The sequence below is a fragment of the Pleurodeles waltl genome, chromosome 7, assembly GCF_031143425.1.
Source record: "Pleurodeles waltl isolate 20211129_DDA chromosome 7, aPleWal1.hap1.20221129, whole genome shotgun sequence".
Classification (NCBI taxonomy): Eukaryota; Metazoa; Chordata; class Amphibia; order Caudata; family Salamandridae; genus Pleurodeles; species Pleurodeles waltl.
This window is the reverse complement of record NC_090446.1, coordinates 1390962138-1390977682: the sequence shown is the minus strand read 5'-3', so window position 1 is coordinate 1390977682 and position 15545 is coordinate 1390962138. Positions and strand designations below refer to the sequence as shown.

General features: G+C 51.3%; 1 protein-coding gene across 1 annotated transcript in view; it reads left to right on the top strand.

Annotated features, from left to right (window-relative positions):
- The window catches only part of PRR12 (proline rich 12), a 420401-nt gene that overhangs the window by 271315 nt on the left and 133541 nt on the right, over positions 1–15545 (top strand). The gene's annotated exons all lie outside the window — the stretch shown is intronic.

The following is a 15545-nucleotide window of genomic DNA, read 5'->3' as shown; positions in this document are numbered from 1 at the left end:
ATCAGCCTCTATCAGAGTTTGGGTCTCACTCTAAAAGAGAAATCTTCTTAGGAACCCCACACAAAGATCAAATTCTTGGAAGTGATACTCAGTGCACAGTCAGGGAAGGAATGTCATCGCTGGAAAGTGATACGCTTCAGGCCATGGCAGACAATCAATCATGGTCACACTGTACAATTCTCTACTGGGCCTAATATCCTGCATTAGATTAATTCCCTTTCCAAGGCTTCTAATGAGACCAATTCAACAAGCACTGGATCTACTGTGGAAACAAATAGATGGCTAATTGAATGACACAGCCCGGGTGTAGGAAGTTGGCTCTGTATGTGCTATTTCAAAGTAAGGAATAGCATGCACAGAGTCCAAGGGTTCCCCTTAGAGGTAAAATAGTGGTAAAAAGAGATAATACTAATGCTCTATTTTGTGGTAGTGTGGTCGAGCAGTAGGCTTATCCAAGGAGTAGTGTTAAGCATTTGTTGTACATACACATAGACAATAAATGAGGTACACACACTCAGAGACAAATCCAGCCAATAGGTTTTTATATAGAAAAATATCTTTTCTTAGTTTATTTTAAGAACCACAGGTTCAAATTCTACATGTAATATCTCATTCGAAAGGTATTGCAGGTAAGTACTTTAGGAACTTCCAATCATCAAAATTGCATGTATACTTTTCAAGTTATTGACAAATAGCTGTTTTAAAAGTGGACACTTAGTGCAATTTTCACAGTTCCTGGGGGAGGTAAGTTTTGGTTAGTTTTACCAGGTAAGTAGGACACTTACAGGGTTCAGTTCTTGGTCCAAGGTAGCCCACCGTTGGGGGTTCAGAGCAACCCCAAAGTCACCACACCAGCAGCTCAGGGCCGGTCAGGTGCAGAGTTCAAAGTGGTGCCCAAAACACATAGGCTAGAATGGAGAGAAGGGGGTGCCCCGGTTCCGGTCTGCTTGCAGGTAAGTACCCGCGTCTTCGGAGGGCAGACCAGGGGGGTTTTGTAGGGCACCGGGGGGGACACAAGTCCACACAGAAATTTCACCCTCAGCAGCGCGGGGGCGGCCGGGTGCAGTGTAGAAACAAGCGTCGGGTTTTCAATGTTAGTCTATGGGATCTCTTCAGCGCTGCAGGCAGGCAAGGGGGGGCTTCCTCGGGGAAACCTCCACTTGGGCAAGGGAGAGGGACTCCTGGGGGTCACTCCTCCAGTGAAAGTCCGGTCCTTCAGGTCCTGGGGGCTGCGGGTGCAGGGTCTCTCCCAGGCGTCGGGACTTTAGGTTCAAAGAGTCGCGGTCAGGGGAAGCCTCGGGATTCCCTCTGCAGGCGGCGCTGTGGGGGCTCAGGGGGGACAGGTTTTGGTACTCACAGTATCAGAGTAGTCCTGGGGTCCCTCCTGAGGTGTTGGATCGCCACCAGCCGAGTCGGGGTCGCCGGGTGCAGTGTTGCAAGTCTCACGCTTCTTGCGGGGAGCTTGCAGGGTTCTTTAAAGCTGCTGGAAACAAAGTTGCAGCTTTTCTTGGAGCAGGTCCGCTGTCCTCGGGAGTTTCTTGTCTTTTCGAAGCAGGGGCAGTCCTCAGAGGATGTCGAGGTCGCTGGTCCCTTTGGAAGGCGTCGCTGGAGCAGGATCTTTGGAAGGCAGGAGACAGGCCGGTGAGTTTCTGGAGCCAAGGCAGTTGTCGTCTTCTGGTCTTCCGCTGCAGGGGTTTTCAGCTGGGCAGTCCTTCTTCTTGTAGTTGCAGGAATCTAATTTTCTAGGGTTCAGGGTAGCCCTTAAATACTAAATTTAAGGGCGTGTTTAGGTCTGGGGGGTTAGTAGCCAATGGCTACTAGCCCTGAGGGTGGGTACACCCTCTTTGTGCCTCCTCCCAAGGGGAGGGGTCACAATCCTAACCCTATTGGGGGAATCCTCCATCTGCAAGATGGAGGATTTCTAAAAGTTAGAGTCACTTCAGCTCAGGACACCTTAGGGGCTGTCCTGACTGGCCAGTGACTCCTCCTTGTTTTTCTCATTATTTTCTCCGGCCTTGCCGCCAAAAGTGGGGCCTGGCCGGAGGGGGCGGGCAACTCCACTAGCTGGAGTGTCCTGCTGGGTTGGCACAAAGGAGGTGAGCCTTTGAGGCTCACCGCCAGGTGTGACAATTCCTGCCTGGGGGAGGTGTTAGCATCTCCACCCAGTGCAGGCTTTGTTACTGGCCTCAGAGTGACAAAGGCACTCTCCCCATGGGGCCAGCAACATGTCTCGGTTTGTGGCAGGCTGCTAAAACTAGTCAGCCTACACAGATAGTCGGTTAAGTTTCAGGGGGCACTTCTAAGGTGCCCTCTGTGGTGTATTTTACAATAAAATGTACACTGGCATCAGTGTGCATTTATTGTACTGAGAAGTTTGATACCAAACTTCCCAGTTTTCAGTGTAGCCATTATGGTGCTGTGGAGTTCGTGTTTGACAGACTCCCAGACCATATACTCTTATGGCTACCCTGCACTTTACAATGTCTAAGGTTTTATTTAGACACTGTAGGGGTACCATGCTCATGCACTGGTACCCTCACCTATGGTATAGTGCACCCTGCCTTAGGGCTGTAAGGCCTGCTAGAGGGGTGTCTTACCTATACTGCATAGGCAGTGAGAGGCTGGCATGGCACCCTGAGGGGAGTGCCATGTCGACTTACTCGTTTTGTTCTCACTAGCACACACAAGCTGGTAAGCAGTGTGTCTGTGCTGAGTGAGAGGTCTCCAGGGTGGCATAAGACATGCTGCAGCCCTTAGAGACCTTCCTTGGCATCAGGGCCCTTGGTACTAGAAGTACCAGTTACAAGGGACTTATCTGGATGCCAGGGTCTGCCAATTGTGGATACAAAAGTACAGGTTAGGGAAAGAACACTGGTGCTGGGGCCTGGTTAGCAGGCCTCAGCACACTTTCAATTGTAAACATAGCATCAGCAAAGGCAAAAAGTCAGGGGGCAACCATGCCAAGGAGGCATTTCCTTACACAACCCCCCCCCAAACGAAAGAGGATGAGACTAACCTTTCCCAAGAGAGTCTTCATTTTCTAAGTGGAAGAACCTGGAAAGGCCATCTGCATTGGCATGGGCAGTCCCAGGTCTGTGTTCCACTATAAAGTCCATTCCCTGTAGGGAGATGGACCACCTCAACAGTTTAGGATTTTCACCTTTCATTTGCATCAGCCATTTGAGAGGTCTGTGGTCAGTTTGAACTAGGAAGTGAGTCCCAAAGAGGTATGGTCTCAGCTTCTTCAGGGACCAAACCACAGCAAAGGCCTCCCTCTCAATGGCACTCCAACGCTGCTCCCTGGGGAGTAACCTCCTGCTAATGAAAGCAACAGGCTGGTCAAGGCCATCATCATTTGTTTGGGACAAAACTGCCCCTATCCCATGTTCAGAGGCATCAGTCTGCACAATGAACTGCTTAGAATAATCTGGAGCTTTGAGAACTGGTGCTGAGCACATTGCCTGTTTCAGGGTGTCAAAGGCCTGTTGGCATTCCACAGTCCAGTTTACTTTCTTGGGCATTTTCTTGGAGGTGAGTTCAGTGAGGGCTGTCACAATGGATCCATATCCCTTCACAAACCTCCTGTAATACCCAGTCAAGCCAAGGAATGCCCTGACTTGAGTCTGGGTTTTTGGAGCTACCCAGTCCAGAATAGTCTGGATCTTGGGTTGGAGTGGCTGAACTTGGCCTCCACCTACAAGGTGTCCCAAGTAAACCACAGTTCCCTGCCCTATCTGGCATTTGGATGCCTTGATAGAGAGGCCTGCAGATTGCAGAGCCTTCAAAACCTTCCCCAGGTGGACCAGGTGATCCTGCCAGGTGGAGCTAAAGACAGCAATATCATCAAGATAAGCTGTGCTAAAGGACTCCAAGCCAGCAAGGACTTGATTCACCAACCTTTGGAAGGTGGCAGGGGCATTCTTTAAACCAAAGGGCATAACAGTAAACTGATAATGCCCATCAGGTGTGGAGAATGCTGTCTTTTCTTTTGCTCCAGGTGCCATTTTTATTTGCCAGTACCCTGCTGTCAAGTCAAAGGTACTTAGAAATTTGGCAGCACCTAATTTATCAATGAGCTCATCAGCTCTTGGAATTGGATGGGCATCTGTCTTGGTGACAGAATTGAGCCCTCTGTAGTCCACACAAAACCTCATCTCTTTCTTTCCATCTTTGGTGTGAGGTTTGGGGACTAAGACCACTGGGCTAGCCCAGGGGCTGTCAGAGCGCTCAATTACTCCCAATTCTAGCATCTTGTGGACTTCCACCTTGATGCTTTCCTTAACATGGTCAGACTGTCTAAAGATTTTGTTCTTGACAGGCATGCTGTCTCCTGTGTCCACATCATGGGTACACAGGTGTGTCTGACCAGGGGTTAAGGAGAAGAGTTCAGGAAACTGTTGTAGGACTCTCCTACAATCAGCTTGCTGTTGGCCAGAGAGGGTGTCTGAGTAGATCACTCCATCTACTGTACCATCTTTTGGGTCTGATGACAGAAGATCAGGGAGAGGTTCACTCTCTGCCTCCTGATCCTCATCTGTTACCATCAACAGATTGACATCAGCCCTGTCGTGGAAGAGCTTAAGGCGGTTTACATGGATCACCCTCTTGGGGCTCCTGCTTGTGCCCAGGTCCACCAAGTAGGTGACCTGACTCTTCCTCTCTAGTACTGGGTAAGGGCCACTCCATTTGTCCTGGAGTGCCCTGGGAGCCACAGGCTCCAGAACCCAGACTTTCTGCCCTGGTTGGAACTCAACCAGTGCAGCCTTTTGGTCATACCAAAACTTCTGGAGCTGTTGGCTGGCCTCAAGGTTTTTGGTTGCCTTTTCCATGTACTCTGCCATTCTAGAGCGAAGGCCAAGTACATAGTCCACTATGTCCTGTTTAGGCTCATGGAGAGGTCTCTCCCAGCCTTCTTTAACAAGGGCAAGTGGTCCCCTTACAGGATGACCAAACAGAAGTTCAAAGGGTGAGAATCCTACTCCCTTCTGTGGCACCTCTCTGTAAGCGAAAAGCAGGCATGGCAAGAGGACATCCCATCTCCTTTTGAGTTTTTCTGGGAGCCCCATGATCATGCCCTTTAATGTCTTGTTGAATCTCTCAACTAAGCCATTAGTTTGTGGATGGTATGGTGTAGTGAATTTATAAGTCACCCCACACTCATTCCACATGTGCTTTAGGTATGCTGACATGAAGTTGGTACCTCTGTCAGACACCACCTCCTTAGGGAAACCCACTCTGGTAAAGATACCAATGAGGGCCTTGGCTACTGCAGGGGCAGTAGTCGACCTAAGGGGAATAGCTTCAGGATACCTGGTAGCATGATCCACTACTACCAGGATATACATATTTCCTGAGGCTGTGGGAGGTTCCAGTGGACCAACTATGTCCACACCCACTCTTTCAAAGGGAACCCCCACCACTGGAAGTGGAATGAGGGGGGCCTTTGGATGCCCACCTGTCTTACCACTGGCTTGACAGGTGGGGCAGGAGAGGCAAAACTCCTTAACCATGTTGGACATATTGGGCCAGTAGAAGTGGTTGACTAACCTCTCCCACGTCTTGGTTTGTCCCAAATGTCCAGCAAGGGGAATGTCATGGGCCAATGTTAGGATGAACTCTCTGAACAGCTGAGGCACTACCACTCTCCTAGTGGCACCAGGTTTGGGGTCTCTGGCCTCAGTGTACAGGAGTCCATCTTCCCAATAGACCCTATGCGTTCCATTTTTCTTGCCTTTGGACTCTTCAGCAGCTTGCTGCCTAAGGCCTTCAAGAGAGGGACAGGTTTCTTGTCCCTTACACAGCTCCTCCCTGGAGGGTCCCCCTGGGCCTAAGAGCTCAACCTGGTAAGGTTCAAGCTCCAAAGGCTCAGTTCCCTCAGAGGGCAGAACTTCTTCCTGAGAAGAGAGGTTCCCTTTCTTTTGCTGTGTTGCAGTTGGTTTCCCAACTGACTTTCCTGTTCTCTTGGTAGGCTGGGCCATTTTTCCAGACTCCAGCTCTACTTTTTCACCCTGTGCCTTGCATTGTGCTCTTGTTTTCACACACACCAGTTCAGGGATACCCAGCATTGCTGCATGGGTTTTTAGTTCTACCTCAGCCCATGCTGAGGACTCCAGGTCATTTCCAAGCAGACAGTCCACTGGGATATTTGAGGAGACCACCACCTGTTTCAGGCCATTGACCCCTCCCCATTCTAAAGTAACCATTGCCATGGGATGTACTTTTCTCTGATTGTCAGCGTTGGTGACTGTGTAAGTTTTTCCAGTCAGGTATTGGCCAGGGGAAACCAGTTTCTCTGTCACCATGGTGACACTGGCACCTGTATCCCTCAGGCCCTCTATTCTAGTCCCATTAATTAAGAGTTGCTGTCTGTATTTTTGCATGTTAGGCGGCCAGACAGCTAGTGTGGCTAAATCCACCCCACCCTCAGAAACTAGAGTAGCTTCAGTGTGGACCCTGATTTGCTCTGGGCACACTGTTGATCCCACTTGGAGACTAGCCATACCAGTGTTACCTGGATGGGAGTTTGGAGTGGAACCTTTCTTGGGACAGGCCTTGTCTCCAGTTTGGTGTCCATGCTGTTTACAGCTATGACACCAGGCCTTTTTGGGATCAAAGTTTTTACCCTTGTACCCATTGTTTTGTGAAGAGGCTCTGGGCCCACCCTCCTGTGCAGGTTTTTGGGGGCCTGTAGAAGACTCTTTACTATTTTTAGTTTTGGTTGTCTCATCACCCTTCCCCTGGGGAGTCTTTGTGACCCCTTTCTTTTGGTCACCCCCTGTTGAAGTCTTGGACACCCTTGTCTTGACCCAATGGTCCGCCTTCTTTCCCAATTCTTGGGGAGAAATTGGTCCTAGGTCTACCAGATGCTGATGCAGTTTATCATTGAAACAATTACTTAACAGGTGTTCTTTCACAAATAAATTGTACAGCCCATCATAATTACTTACACCACTGCCTTGAATCCAACCATCTAGTGTTTTCACTGAGTAGTCAACAAAGTCAACCCAGGTCTGGCTCGAGGATTTTTGAGCCCCCCTGAACCTAATCCTGTACTCCTCAGTGGAGAATCCAAAGCCCTCAATCAGGGTACCCTTCATGAGGTCATAAGATTCTGCATCTTGTCCAGAGAGTGTGAGGAGTCTATCCCTACACTTTCCTGTGAACATTTCCCAAAGGAGAGCACCCCAGTGAGATCTGTTCACTTTTCTGGTTACACAAGCCCTCTCAAAAGCTGTGAACCATTTGGTGATGTCATCACCATCTTCATATTTAGTTACAATCCCTTTAGGGATTTTCAACATGTCAGGAGAATCTCTGACCCTATTTATGTTGCTGCCACCATTGATGGGTCCTAGGCCCATCTCTTGTCTTTCCCTCTCTATGGCTAGGATCTGTCTTTCCAAAGCCAATCTTTTGGCCATCCTGGCTAACTGGATGTCCTCTTCACTGGGGTTATCCTCAGTGATTTCAGAGGTGTTGGTCTCTCCTGTGAGGGAACCAGCATCTCTGACTATTATTTTTGGAGTCAGGGTTTGAGGGACCCTGTTCTCCCTAGATAGGACTGGTAGGGGGGAATTGTCCTCCAAGTCACTATCCTCTTCCTCTGAGTTGCCACCCTCAGAGGGGTTGGCCTTTTCAAACTCTGCCAAAAGCTCCTGGAGCTGTATTTTGGTAGGTTTGGGGCCCATTGTTATTTTCTTTATTTTACAGAGTGACCTTAGCTCCCTCATCTTAAGATGGAGGTAAGGTGTGGTGTCGAGTTCCACCACAGTCACATCTGTGCTAGACATTTTGCTTCTAAAAGTTGGAATACTTTTTAAGAATCTACAACTGGTTCTAGAATCTAATTCAAACTTTTACAAACTTTTAAACTCTAAAAGAAATGCTAAACAGGATCTAACACAAGGCCCTAGCAGGTCTTTTAAGAATTTAGAAAACTTTTCAAATTGCAAAAATCAATTTCTAATGACAATTTTGGAATTTGTCGTGTGATCAGGTATTGGCTGAGTAGTCCAGCAAATGCAAAGTCTTGTACCCCACCGCTGATCCACCAATGTAGGAAGTTGGCTCTGTATGTGCTATTTCAAAGTAAGGAATAGCATGCACAGAGTCCAAGGGTTCCCCTTAGAGGTAAAATAGTGGTAAAAAGAGATAATACTAATGCTCTATTTTGTGGTAGTGTGGTCGAGCAGTAGGCTTATCCAAGGAGTAGTGTTAAGCATTTGTTGTACATACACATAGACAATAAATGAGGTACACACACTCAGAGACAAATCCAGCCAATAGGTTTTTATATAGAAAAATATCTTTTCTTAGTTTATTTTAAGAACCACAGGTTCAAATTCTACATGTAATATCTCATTCGAAAGGTATTGCAGGTAAGTACTTTAGGAACTTCCAATCATCAAAATTGCATGTATACTTTTCAAGTTATTGACAAATAGCTGTTTTAAAAGTGGACACTTAGTGCAATTTTCACAGTTCCTGGGGGAGGTAAGTTTTGGTTAGTTTTACCAGGTAAGTAGGACACTTACAGGGTTCAGTTCTTGGTCCAAGGTAGCCCACCGTTGGGGGTTCAGAGCAACCCCAAAGTCACCACACCAGCAGCTCAGGGCCGGTCAGGTGCAGAGTTCAAAGTGGTGCCCAAAACACATAGGCTAGAATGGAGAGAAGGGGGTGCCCCGGTTCCGGTCTGCTTGCAGGTAAGTACCCGCGTCTTCGGAGGGCAGACCAGGGGGGTTTTGTAGGGCACCGGGGGGGACACAAGTCCACACAGAAATTTCACCCTCAGCAGCGCGGGGGCGGCCGGGTGCAGTGTAGAAACAAGCGTCGGGTTTTCAATGTTAGTCTATGGGATCTCTTCAGCGCTGCAGGCAGGCAAGGGGGGGCTTCCTCGGGGAAACCTCCACTTGGGCAAGGGAGAGGGACTCCTGGGGGTCACTTCTCCAGTGAAAGTCCGGTCCTTCAGGTCCTGGGGGCTGCGGGTGCAGGGTCTCTCCCAGGCGTCGGGACTTTAGGTTCAAAGAGTCGCGGTCAGGGGAAGCCTCGGGATTCCCTCTGCAGGCGGCGCTGTGGGGGCTCAGGGGGGACAGGTTTTGGTACTCACAGTATCAGAGTAGTCCTGGGGTCCCTCCTGAGGTGTTGGATCGCCACCAGCCGAGTCGGGGTCGCCGGGTGCAGTGTTGCAAGTCTCACGCTTCTTGCGGGGAGCTTGCAGGGTTCTTTAAAGCTGCTGGAAACAAAGTTGCAGCTTTTCTTGGAGCAGGTCCGCTGTCCTCGGGAGTTTCTTGTCTTTTCGAAGCAGGGGCAGTCCTCAGAGGATGTCGAGGTCGCTGGTCCCTTTGGAAGGCGTCGCTGGAGCAGGATCTTTGGAAGGCAGGAGACAGGCCGGTGAGTTTCTGGAGCCAAGGCAGTTGTCGTCTTCTGGTCTTCCGCTGCAGGGGTTTTCAGCTGGGCAGTCCTTCTTCTTGTAGTTGCAGGAATCTAATTTTCTAGGGTTCAGGGTAGCCCTTAAATACTAAATTTAAGGGCGTGTTTAGGTCTGGGGGGTTAGTAGCCAATGGCTAGTAGCCCTGAGGGTGGGTACACCCTCTTTGTGCCTCCTCCCAAGGGGAGGGGGTCACAATCCTAACCCTATTGGGGGAATCCTCCATCTGCAAGATGGAGGATTTCTAAAAGTTAGAGTCACTTCAGCTCAGGACACCTTAGGGGCTGTCCTGACTGGCCAGTGACTCCTCCTTGTTTTTCTCATTATTTTCTCCGGCCTTGCCGCCAAAAGTGGGGCCTGGCCGGAGGGGGCGGGCAACTCCACTAGCTGGAGTGTCCTGCTGGGTTGGCACAAAGGAGGTGAGCCTTTGAGGCTCACCGCCAGGTGTGACAATTCCTGCCTGGGGGAGGTGTTAGCATCTCCACCCAGTGCAGGCTTTGTTACTGGCCTCAGAGTGACAAAGGCACTCTCCCCATGGGGCCAGCAACATGTCTCGGTTTGTGGCAGGCTGCTAAAACTAGTCAGCCTACACAGATAGTCGGTTAAGTTTCAGGGGGCACTTCTAAGGTGCCCTCTGTGGTGTATTTTACAATAAAATGTACACTGGCATCAGTGTGCATTTATTGTACTGAGAAGTTTGATACCAAACTTCCCAGTTTTCAGTGTAGCCATTATGGTGCTGTGGAGTTCGTGTTTGACAGACTCCCAGACCATATACTCTTATGGCTACCCTGCACTTTACAATGTCTAAGGTTTTATTTAGACACTGTAGGGGTACCATGCTCATGCACTGGTACCCTCACCTATGGTATAGTGCACCCTGCCTTAGGGCTGTAAGGCCTGCTAGAGGGGTGTCTTACCTATACTGCATAGGCAGTGAGAGGCTGGCATGGCACCCTGAGGGGAGTGCCATGTCGACTTACTCGTTTTGTTCTCACTAGCACACACAAGCTGGTAAGCAGTGTGTCTGTGCTGAGTGAGAGGTCTCCAGGGTGGCATAAGACGTGCTGCAGCCCTTAGAGACCTTCCTTGGCATCAGGGCCCTTGGTACTAGAAGTACCAGTTACAAGGGACTTATCTGGATGCCAGGGTCTGCCAATTGTGGATACAAAAGTACAGGTTAGGGAAAGAACACTGGTGCTGGGGCCTGGTTAGCAGGCCTCAGCACACTTTCAATTGTAAACATAGCATCAGCAAAGGCAAAAAGTCAGGGGGCAACCATGCCAAGGAGGCATTTCCTTACACCGGGTCACTAGACAGCTGTGGTGGGGATTCCTCACAAACCTGAAAGCAGGTTTCACTTTCCAGCCTTTATCAGACTGTGTAATGCGACCGACCAATGCTAACTACAGATGCATCCATAGATGGATGGGAGCTCACCTGTAAGAGCTGTCTACCAAAGGACTCTGCTCAGACAGAGAAAAGATGCTTCACATCAACTTGACAGTGGGGTCAACCCATGATCGATCAGTTTGCCACTCAGAGTGACAAGAAATGCCAATGCTTCACAAGCAGGTTTTGGCAACCAGTGGCCATGGGCAATCTCCTTTTGATCACATGGTTCAGATTCTTTGCATACGCCTTTCCTCTGTTTTCCCTGAACCCCAGGGTTCCTCTGTTCCCCTGGACCCCGCGGTTTTGAGGAAGGTGAAGGCAGATAACTGCACTCTGATCCTCAATGCTCTAGCATGGCCACCCCAGTATTGGTAGAGCAGCTATCTGCAAACTCCCCTTATCCCCCACCCACACACACAGACACCCTCTTCTAAAATATTCACCTATGCAAGTCCATTTTTGCAACAATTTCAAGATTTAGAAAAACTGAAAAACTAACATTAGGTAGGACTTGTTGGCGAGAGTGACCGAATTTGACTACCTTGGAAGTCAGACTATCCAACTCCCAGTCATGGATTTTGCAGCTCTGAAATAAAAACAGTTTCAGTGACTCCCCATTTACAAGCACAGCCAATGCAAACTTGACATACACACATACAACGCCCTACACAGCACAAGACCACAATACCTGAACAGCTGCATACACTTTCACCAACCCACCAGACACGTACATTGTGCCTCACTCTCACTCGCACAGACTCTTCTCATCCGCAAGAGCAAAACTGGAGGTCGCTCATTCTCCTACATCGCACCCAAGACATGGAACGGCCTCCCTTATTACATCAGAGCCTCCTCCTCACTTCTTGGGTTGCCCAAGAAGCTGAAGACCTGGTTCTTCCTAAAAGTACCATGCGGACCACACACCTGGCCAAGCGCCTGGAAACCTTTACAGTTGATTAATGTGCTATATAAATCAACATAACATAACACAGCATAACAAGTGCCCACTCCAGGCAAAAGTAAGAGAGCATTCCACCAGGAGCATGGCTACGACTGCCGCATTTAACGCTGGTGTACCCTTGCAAGACATCTGCCATGCAGCTACCTAAAGGGGAACAGACACACATTCACAAAGCACTACTGCCTTGAAGTGAACGCAGAAGCTGACACAGCTGTGGGACAGGCAGTCCTCTGAAATCAGTTTCAATAAAAGTGAGCCTGCTTCCTGCTTTCCTGTATTTATTTTATTTGTTATGTGCTTCTTCCTATTCTGATTCAAGCATGTAAATATATTAAAGATCCAATGCAGGAGAAGAAGTTAGTTTCTTACCTGTAACTCCTGTTCGCCAGCATTGATATCTTTCATATATTCAAATCAAATCATTAATATTTATAAAGCGCGCTACTCACCCGTGCGGGTCTCAAGGCGCTAGGGGAAAAAGGGGGGGGGGGGTTACTGCTGCTCGAAGAGCCAGGTTTTTAGGAGTCTCCGGAATGCGGAGTGGTCCTGGGTGGTCCTGAGGCTGGTGGGGTGGGAGTTCCAGGTCTTGGCTGCCAGGAAGGAGAAGGACCTCCCACCCGCCGTGGAGCGGCGAATGCGAGGGACGGCAGCGAGCGCGAGGAGCGGAGGAGACGGGTGGGGGCGTAGAAGCTGAGGCGACGGTTGAGGTAATCCGGTCCCTTGTTGTGGAGGGCTTTGTGTGCGTGGGTGAGAAGTCGGAAGGTGATCCTTTTGCTGACTGGGAGCCAATGCAGGTGTCTCAGGTGTGCGGAGATGTGGCTGTTGCGGGGTACGTCGAGGATGAGGCGGGCCGAGGCGTTTTGAATACGTTGCAGGCGTTTTTGGAGCTTGGCGGTGGTCCCAGCATAGAGGGTGTTGCCGTAGTCCAGGCGCCTCGTGACGAGGGCGTGGGTCACGGTTTTTCTAGTGTCGGCAGGGATCCAGCGGAAGATCTTGCAAAGCATGCGGAGGGTGAGGAAGCAGGCGGAGGACACAGCGTTGACTTGCTTGGTCATGGTGAGAAGAGGGTCCAAGATGAAGCCGAGGTTGCGGGCGTGGTTTGCGGGGGTCGGTGCGGTGCTGAGGGCCGTGGGCCACCAGGAGTCGTCCCAAGCGGACGGGGTGTTGCCGAGGATGAGGACTTCCGTTTTGTCAGAGTTCAGCTTTAGGCAGCTGAGCCTCATCCAATCTGCGACGTCCTTCATGCCCTCTTGTAGGTTGGTCTTGGCGCTGGCGGGGTCCTTGGTGAGGGAGAGTATAAGTTGGGTGTCGTCGGCGTAGGAGGTGATGATGATGTCGTGCTTGCGTACGATGTCGGTGAGGGGGCTCATGTAGACATTGAAGAGTGTCGGGCTGAGTGATGAGCCTTGAGGTACGCCGCAGATGATCTCGGTGGGGTCTGAGCGAAACAGAGGGAGGTAGACTCTTTGGGATCGGTTTGAGAGGAAGGAGGCGATCCAGTCCAGGGCCTGGCCTTGGATCCCGGTGGAGCGGAGGCGGGTGATTAGGGTGCAGTGGCAGACGGTGTCGAAGGCAGCCGAGAGGTCGAGGAGGATGAGGGCGACTGTTTCACCATTGTCCATCAGGGTTCTGATGTCGTCTGTGACTGAGATGAGGGCGGTTTCAGTGCTGTGGTTGGTTCGGAATCCGGTTTGTGAAGGGTCGAGCATGTTGTTGTCTTCCAGGAAGGTGGTCAGCTGTTTGTTGACGGCCTTCTCTATTACCTTGGTGGGGAAGGGGAGGAGCGAGATGGGGCGGAAGTTTTTCAGGTCGCTCGGGTCAGCCGTAGGTTTCTTTAGTAGTGCGTTGACTTCAGCGTGTTTCCAGCATTCGGGGAAGGTAGCAGAAGAAAAAGAGGAGTTGATGACGGCCTGGAGGTGCGGGGCGATGATGTCGTCGGCTTTATTGAAGATGAAGTGAGGGCAGGGGTCCGATGGAGTGCCGGAGTGGATCGAGTTCATGGTGGTTTTGGTTTCTTCGGTGTTGATGTGGGTCCAGTCGTTGAGGGTGATGGTCGGAGGTGTGGGTTCAGTGATGCTTGGTTGGGTCTGGTGTCCGAAGCTGTCGTGCAGGTCGTTGATCTTGCGATGGAAGAAGATGGCGAGGGAGTTGCACAGATCTTGTGAGGGCGCGTTGGCGTTGGGGTTGGAGAACTCCTTGACGATGCTAAAAAGTTCTCTGCTGTTGTGGCTGTTTTTGTCCAGTCTGTCGGTAAAAAAGTTCCTTTTGGCAGCACGGATCAGGTGGTGGTGTTCGCGGGTAGCGTTCTTGAGGGCGGTCATGTTGTCAGCGGTGTGGTCGCGCCCTCGAGAAGGCCTGGCGCAAGGACAAGTTTTCTTCGATTCTTTGAGGGTGTCAGGGAACCAGAGAGGTTTTTTGGTGTTGGCCTGTCGATGCGTGCGTTTGAGGGGAGCAAGGTTGTCTGCGCAGTTGGAGATCCAGTTCGTGAGGCTGAGGGCTGCGTCGTTGGGGTCGGTGATGAGGGTGGGTTGGTTGGCGGCGAGTGCGGAGAAGAGTTGCTCTTCGGGGATTTTGTTCCACTGTCGACGAGGGATGGGTTGAGTGCGGAGGTGGCGGGTCTCGCGTCGGAATGTGAAATGTACACAGCTGTGGTCGGTCCAGTGTAGAGCGGAGGTGTGGCTGAAGAAGACGTGTTTGCTGGCGGAGAAGATGGGGTCAAGCGTGTGTCCGGCGATGTGGGTGGCGGTGTTCACCAGTTGCTTGAGGCCGAGGTTGTCGAGCAGGGGGGTGGTGTTGGGGTCGTTGTTTTGTTCCAGATGGCAGTTGAGGTCGCCTAGGAGGATGTAGTCCGGCGAGGCGAGGGCGTGCGGGGAGATGAAGTCAGCGATGGCGTCGCTGAAAGGGGAGGACGGTAGACGAGGGATCCTCTGAGGGTGGTCCTGGGGTCGGTGCGAATCTGAAAATGCAGGTGTTCTGCGGCAAGAGGGGTGTCTTCGGTGGAGGTGGTGACGCTGATGGAGTCTTTGAAGACGATGGCGATACCTCCTCCTACTTGGTTGGTGCGGTCTTTTCTGGAGATCTTGTAGCCTTCGGGGATGGCGGTGGCGATGTCTGGAGCAGAGGAGGCGTTCATCCAGGTCTCCGTGATGAAGGCGACGTCCGGTGCTGTGGAATCCAGGAGGTCCCAGAGTTCAACAGCGTGCTTGTGGACGGAACGAGCGTTGACCAGGATGCACTTGAGGTGGTTGATGGCGCGTGGGCTTGTAGTCGTGGTAGTTGCGTGGTGGAAGATGCGTTTGCAGGAGTTGCAGGCGAAGGGTCCATGGGTGCGTTTGGGGTGAGCTTGGAAGCAGGTGTTGGAGCGCCCTGGGTTGAGGGCGTGGAGGGTGGTGGGGTTGTAGCGGATCAGCGGGGCTTGGGAGAGCTGGGGACCAGGGGTCGTGGCGCTGGGCGCGGGCCAGGCGCGGACGGGCGCAGACAGGCTTGCCTCTGGCGCGCCCGCTGCGCAATCGCGCAGCGGCCACCATATGAGGTAGGAGGGGTCAGCTGGGGTCGAATGGGAGCTGGGGGGCGGGGGCGTGCAGGAGGTCGCGGCGGGAAAGCGCGAGGGGGGGACAGGTAGAGTGAGAAGAGCTGCGGGAGGGGGGTTTAAGGGTGGAGGGGGGTGAGTGTTAGGAGGTTTAGGAGATTAGGAGAGAGATAGGAGTTGGGTTGTGAAGATAGGGGAGGGGGGGTTGTAGAGGTGGGTGAGGGTGAGAGGTA